This window comes from Erinaceus europaeus, chromosome 4 (genome assembly GCF_950295315.1).
Source record: "Erinaceus europaeus chromosome 4, mEriEur2.1, whole genome shotgun sequence".
Lineage (NCBI taxonomy): Eukaryota > Metazoa > Chordata > Mammalia > Eulipotyphla > Erinaceidae > Erinaceus > Erinaceus europaeus.
In genome coordinates this window covers 40,013,893-40,021,440 of record NC_080165.1, presented here as the reverse complement: position 1 = coordinate 40,021,440, position 7,548 = coordinate 40,013,893, and the positions used below count along the sequence as shown (strand labels likewise).

General features: G+C 35.5%; 1 pseudogene; it reads left to right on the top strand.

Annotated features, from left to right (window-relative positions):
* The first annotated feature begins 5,993 nt into the window (after positions 1-5,993).
* On the top strand, positions 5,994-6,063 carry LOC132538386 (small nucleolar RNA U3; annotated as a pseudogene).
* The last annotated feature ends 1,485 nt before the right edge of the window (positions 6,064-7,548 follow it).

Sequence of the window (7,548 nt, the reverse complement as noted above, 5' to 3'; positions counted from 1 at the left end):
TACAGCATGCAGAGTATCCTAAGTATGCAGATTTTTGTTTGTTTGTTTTGCTTTGCTTTGCTTTTTACTATTAAAGTCACTTTGAAGTATGAATCACTGTGATTTTTACCTTGTCTTTAAAAGCGGTATGAAGGAATCATGAGGAGTGGAATATTATGGATACTCAATTAAAATGGTTGCTTTATCTTACTTTTCTCAACATTTTTGCATACATATTCTGATTTGATATTGATTTGGATACAAAAATGTTTGCATACAATGGAAAAAAAACCTAGTACCTACCCACTCTCTCCCGGTCTGTTCACCATTGGAAAGTCTGGGTTTGGTTGGCAGTTACTGAAATGGCAATATTAGTAGCTGGGAAAATAGATCAGAAGGTAGAGTGCATTCTTTGCATATTTGAGTCCCCCAAGTTCAAATACTGTCACCACATATAATAGAGCAGTGCTCTAGTCTCTCTCATGAAAATAAATCTTTTTAAGAGACAAACACTGGATGTATAACAACTTGTTATAGTTCTACAAATATGGTTATATAACTAAAAAGAAACATTTCCTAGTGTAGAATCCATTCCCCAATGCCAAATTAAATATTTTGGTTAAGTACAACATAAAGAAATTAATGAATATATAAGCATATTTTCTAGAAATTGATTTTTATTATGTCTTTTTTGAAAGCCCAAATATAATCTACATGCCCCTCACCTAAAGCCTCTAAATACTTAGCATTAATTATGATCACTTATAAAAGTCTTCTGTTAAGTGGACAAGGATTCAGCATGTAGAATGGCAGTTTGATTTTCCCTTCTTCTGACATCTGTTAAAAATTAACTATTATATCATCAATCATAGTAAATCTGTGGTATTGTTATTCCTTGGGTGTCCCCAGATTAAATCCGATGAATTCCGATGACTTTTTCTAGGATTCAGACCATAAACATTTCTCCAGAGACTGTAATGAGAAGTAGAGATAAAAATCTGAGGGGCGGGGACTGATTAAAATAAACAAATAAACATAAGAGTTTACATCTGTACTCCCTAGGTCCTCAATCTACAAAGGTAAGTCTTCACCAGAGTTTCCTACAAATATAAGAAACCAGTAAAAGAAATCTAAGTTATATTGCCTATAAAGAAAGATTTCTTGAGAAAAACATTAAATTTGTTCTAAAATAACAATGGCAAAATAGCACGTATAATAAAAACAGAATAATCTTGACCGTTTTAATTTAAATGATAATTAAACATAAAGATTGTCACTGTGTTTGAGAATAGTAAGGCATTTTAGTGACAATCTATCTGTATTACTTCATTTATACAACAAAGAAAAATAAAGTAGTTTTGCTTAAAACATGATAGGAAGAGTGTAGTAGCATACTCAGTAGAGTTCACACATTATCATGTGCAAGTCCTGGGTTCAAATGCCCAGTCCCTACCTGCAGAGGGTGAGAAGGAGGGCTTCACAGTCAGTGGAACAGTGCTGCAGATCTCTCTCCCTCTCTCCCTCACTCTTTGTCTATTTCTCTCTTTCTATCAAAAAAGAAAGAAACAGGAAAAAAAATTAAAAGACTGCTTGGGTTGCTGAATTTATAGTGCAGACACTGAGTCCCAGTGATAAGCCTGTTGGCAAAAAACAAACAAACAAATAAGAAATCCAATCCAAACAAAAACAAACAAACATATATAGAAAAATTGAATTTTCTATACTTAAAGCACTCCTATTTCTCTTATTGGCTATCTATGCATAACCTAAGAAATCCAACTCTGAGTTAATTAAAGTGTTCTATGCATTTTTAACAACTACTTAATGTTAATTTGATTTTAAACAACAAAATTGCATAAGGGACACTTTGGCATAGGTATTTATTTTTATACACAGGATTTAAATTTGGCAAAATTATTTTAAACTAAGTTGTACAAAATTTGACTTTTTAAAAATTATTACTCATTTCAAGGTAAGGACCATGAAAGCTTTTATTAATAATTTATAAGTAAGTTAGATAGTTTTCCACTCTATGTATTTATTTATTTATATTTTATTTTATTAAGCTTTATTTATTTATTTTCCATTTTGTTGTCCTTGTTTTTTATTGTTGTAGTTATTATTGTTGTTGTTATTGATGCCATCATTGTTAGGACAGAGAGAAGTGGAGAGAGGCAGGGAAGACAGAGAGGGGAAGAGAAAGACTGACACCTGCAGACATGCTTCACCGCAGTTGAAGCTACTCCCCTTCAGGTCCCCAGGTCCTGTTGGGAGCTCAAACCGGGATCCTTAGACCAGTCCTTGCACTTAATGTCATGTGCACTTAGTAGATGAGATTTGGGATCTACATACTGGAAGAAGCTAGGAAATCTATTTAGGTATATTCTCATGGGCCCATGATTTATTTATAGTTAATTTCCATCAGGGTTATTCCTCAGTGTGGGCACTACTAATCTATTGCTCCAGGCAGCCTTTTTTTTTTCTTTTATCTATTCTTTTTGATAGGACAGAAAGAAATTGAGAGAAGTAGGGGAGATAAAGAGACAGAGAGACAACTGTAGATCTGCTTCACTTTTCATGAAGCATTATCCCTACAGGTGGGGAGTAGAGGCTTGAAGTCCATGCACATGGTAATGAGTGTCCTTAAACAAGTGTATCGCTACTTGGCCCCCTCGCACCATTTTTTAACATTTTTTTAAATTTGGTATTGATTTACAAAATTATATGTCAACAGGGGTATAATTCCACACTGTTCCCAGCACTATTGTTCTGAATCCTAAAAGCCACTGCAGTTCCACTAAGGCTGTAGACATGGACCAACTATCATCTCTACAAATATCTGTCTACATTTGTACATAATTGCCCCATTTTTCTTCCAGGTCCATTCTTCTTTTCTTCTCCATGACAGTCATAGCATCATTACTATATCCAAATCTTCCTTTTCTTTTCCTCTGCTATCTCCAGGTGCTGATGGAGCTGGACTTCAGAGCCCTCTTACCCACTTCCTCCTGTCACTTATCCCCCGCTGGGAATATGGATCAAGATTGTATTTTGAGTGCAGAAAGTAGGAGTTCTGACTTCTGTAATTGCTTCTCTGCTGGACATTCCATTTTTATTTTCTTATTCTTGGAAAAAATACAGCTGTTAGCTGTTAGCACTTGTACATGGCCACAGACTGCTGTTCAACTGATTATTTTGAATGATGTATTTACTTGTTTTCATGATAGAGACAACAGAACACCGCTCAGTTTTGGATATTTTGTCATCAGCCATTGAACTTGGGACTTCAGCAAGTCTGGTGTGTTACCCATGAGTATGTCATCAACATTATTCACTTGAATATGAATAAGTGGAAATGGTAGCACCTTTTCTAATCTTGGTCCATAGAAATGTCTTACAAATGTCTACATTCTATCCTCTTTTGTAGGGATTATTTTTTGTCCCCCAAAATGCTTCAAAACATTTGCTCTGAGCCTTATTTTTCAAACAGGCAGAGACAGAGATGAGTTGGGAGAGGGAGAAAGAATGTCATAATAGCACTGAAGCTTCCACAAGTGTATGTCACCTGATAAAGCAGACATACTTTCAAGTGAGGTATCTTGTCAGTCCAACAATGACTTTGGAAGCTATCTATGAAATATGGTGGGGACAAGAGGTTTGTTCATTATAAGATGTGCACTCAACCAGGTATGCCACCACCTAGCCCCTCTTTCTTCCTTCCTTCCTTCCTTCCTTCCTTCCTTCCTTCCTTCCTTCCTTCCTTCCTTCCTTTCTCTCTCTCTCTCTCTCTCTCTCCTCTTTCTTTCTTTTTTCTTTCTTTCTTTCTTCTTTAATTCCTCCCTTCCTTCCATCCTTTTCTCTCTTTCCTTCCTTCTTGCTCTTTTGTTGTTGTTGTTGTTTATTTATTGTTTTTTCCAGAGCACTGGTCAGCTCTGAGTTACTGGGATGCCAGGAATTGAACCTGGGACTTTAGAGCCTCAGGCAAGTGAGTCTCTTTGCATAACCATTATGCTATCTACACTGTCCTTTGACCTTTCTTCCTCTCCTTTATTTTATTTATTTATTTATTTTTGAGCTAGAGTAAGGACAGAGGACAAGAGGAACACTGCTTTATTTTTTTATATAGTATCAGCCATGATTTTCCATAGGGTGTCAGGGCTTTAGTCAAGGGTCTATACTCAGCTAGGCATATGATTTATATGGTATACTGTCTTCTGGCCCCTAAACTAATTGAAATGAAATTATTAACTATATTTTAGGCACAATACCAATGGGTATACAGAAACATTAGAGTCATTTAGAAATTTTCACAAAATAACTTGTCATAGTGAAGTAAAATGTTCATTTTCCTATTACCTGCTACTCTGTTCTACAGAAATTTGAATATTTTAAAAATTGCAAAAAAACAATATAGTAAACTCACCAGCTATATCTTCTTTTTAAGGTAGAATATGTTGAGATCAATTCCAGGTACTTACAGGTTTAACTTACATATGAATCTCAGAATCTGTTTTTTAAATTAAAACTTTTTTATGTGATGCTAGAGATCAAACTTGAATCCTTACACTTGTGCTCTACTGATGAGCCACAGCCCTGACCCATTTAATTTATATATTTTTGAGAAAAAGAGAAATAAGTGGCTGGTGGTAGCACACCTGGTTAAGTGCACATAGTACTAAATGCAAATATCCAGGCTCCAGTCCTCAGCTCTCCCCTGCAGGGAGTAAACGTCACAAGTGGCTAAGCAAGTCTGCAGGTGTCTATCTCTCTTTCCCTCTCTACTTCCCCTCCTCTCTCAGAATCTCTGTGTTCTGCCCAATAAAAATGGAAAGAATGGCCATCAGGAGCTGTGGATTCCTTCCTTCCCTCCTTCCTCCCTTCCTTCCTTCCTTCCTTCCTTCCTTCCTTCCTTCCTTCCTTCCTTCCTTCCTTCCTTCCTTCCTTCCCAGAGTTATTGTTGGGGCTCTGTGCCTGCACTATGAATCCACTGCTCCTGGCAGTCATTTTTTTTCCCATTTAATAGGATAGAGAGGAGAAAGACAGACACATGCAGACCTATTCAACCACTTGTGAAGCGTCTTCCCTGTAGGTGGGGAGCGGGGACTCCAACCCAGAACCTTGTATCTGTCCTTGTGCTTATATTATGTGCAGTTAACTGGATTCACCATAACCCACTCCGCCTCAGATTGTTTTCTTTCTCTTCAAAGAACCCCAAAAGTCATTATGGAAAGAATTAAAAACCATAGAAAGCAAAGTGAGCATATTTAGACTGACAATGTGCAAAAAGGTAATACTCTGAGGGAGATGAGCTCTACTCATAAATTCCACAGTCAAATTATTTTATATAGTTGATAAATTTAGGGTGATGCTGAATCTATAACCAGTTAGTTCTGAAAATACTCTCTACTTTTAACAGACTTTTGTTTCCTGGACTGATTGTTTGTGTATTGAGATTCCAATTCCTTTGTATAGAACATTGGATTAATTGAGTAGATAACATTCTCCCTCGAGGAATTCTGGGATTTACATATAGCAATAGTAATAAATACACACAGTGATTCCATATAGCAGTGTATATACAAAATGTAAAATTCAGATGGACAGTAGTATCACTTTTTAAGGAATGATTCAGGCTTAGCAGTGAGAAGATCTAAGCAGGGATGGCAAATGAATAGACTGAGGGCCAAGGAAATGTTTTATACATGATGTTTTATACAATAGATTTACCCTATTTGAGGTAACAGAGATCCAAGGCTCAACCCCTGGCAATAATATAAGCCAGAGTTGAGCAGAGCTTTGTTCAAGAAACTAAAGCAGCCAATCAACTGATCCATCAAGCAACCAAAGCCAAAACAAACAAACAAATGAAAAACCATGAAATAGGGACAACGAATGAAAGGATGAACTTTTCTCTTTTCTGATGACAACCTAGGGCATGTTTAAATTGTACTGACCCAAAATATAGGTGCAAATTAAAAGCACATTCATAGCTTGGTGATACAAAATTATTCTGCAAGACTATACTTTCAGGAATCATTTCTATAGTTTGTTACAGAATTATTCTGCTAGATGTATTTAATTCATTTAAAAAGTCTCTCACACCTGGTTAAGCGTACATGTTACATTAGGCAAGGACCCAGGTTTGAGCCCTGGTTCCCACCTGCAGGGGGAAAGCTTCACGAGTGGTGAAGCAGAGCTGCAGGTGTCTACGCTATCTCCCCCTTCCCTCTGGATTTCTGGCTGCTTCTATCCAATAAATAAATAAAGATAATAAAAAAATAAAGTCTCTCAAAGCCATCCTCCTCCTCACCTTTCAAAATCTTTTTACTATGCCTTAATGTTCCATCAAACTATTTCTTATTTATTTGCATGCATCTGGATCACATTTCACCTCACCTGCAGACTTTTATCAAATTTTGTTAGACAAAGTTAGCCATTCTGTGTCTGTATTTTCATAGTACTTTCCACATGCCTGAGCCATAACTATTTGTTTTGTGCAGCTCTTTCCCTTCAAGTTAAGAGTACTTGCTATTGAGATTATAAAATACTTTTCTTTAAATCAGTAGAAAATAATAATGTAAGTTCTCAAGAAATAGTCACTAAATTAATAAATTAAATCAATCTAGTCAATTTAGTTCATGACACATATACTAGGATGTCTCAAGACACTTGAATTTTTATGTGCATCCTCAATCTTTTGAAGAGATGTTCTTTGTTCTAAGAAACTATTTATCTCCATGTCTCCTGTTCAAACTTAGGCAGTAATTTTCCTGAATATTTATTATTTTTAATTAATATTTTAATTGAGACACAGCTCAATCCTTCCTAAGCTAGGCTTCATTTCTTGTCAATAACTAAAGTTCATTAGCAAATAAGGCCTTTATATTGCAAAATAATGGCTTAAATGAGTTTATACCTAGAGACATTATAAAGCAAAATTAATTGAAAAACCTTCAAAAAATCATATGATTTAGATTAGCCAAAAGTGGTAGTCCAGTTTATTGGTAAGAATAGTGTGATATTTTAGCTAAGCCATAGTGAATCAAACTCATATGAGGAGAAAAAAATTAAGATAGGGATTAGAGACTCAACTAAACCAAAAATATATTACTACAATGCTGAGTAAGGATAGAAAAAACATTACTTAGACAGAGTATGTTTTGCCATTCATGTGACCTAGGTTCGAGACTGGCTTTTGGTGCAATGGAGGAGAATTGATGCTGTGGTGTCTTTCTCTTCTTTTATCTCTCTTTCTCTTCCTCTTTCTATCTTAAAAATATTACTCAGAGAAGTAAAGACACAGTGATCATCAATAACAACAGAAAAAGAATATTGCCTAAAACACTTTTTTAACTCTTAGCAATTTAAGCTCTTAATTACAACAAAATCCAAATGTTTAGTTTCACTGCTCTGATCTTTATTTAACAAATTTGGATGCAGATTGCATGGCTATAAGGACTTTTTCTCTCTTCTTGTTTTAAGGAAACATGATTGGATCACCAGATTTTTAAAAATCACTTTTTTCCTTAAAAAGAGAGGAAAGAAGTAGACTTTTTTCATGTCTGTGTC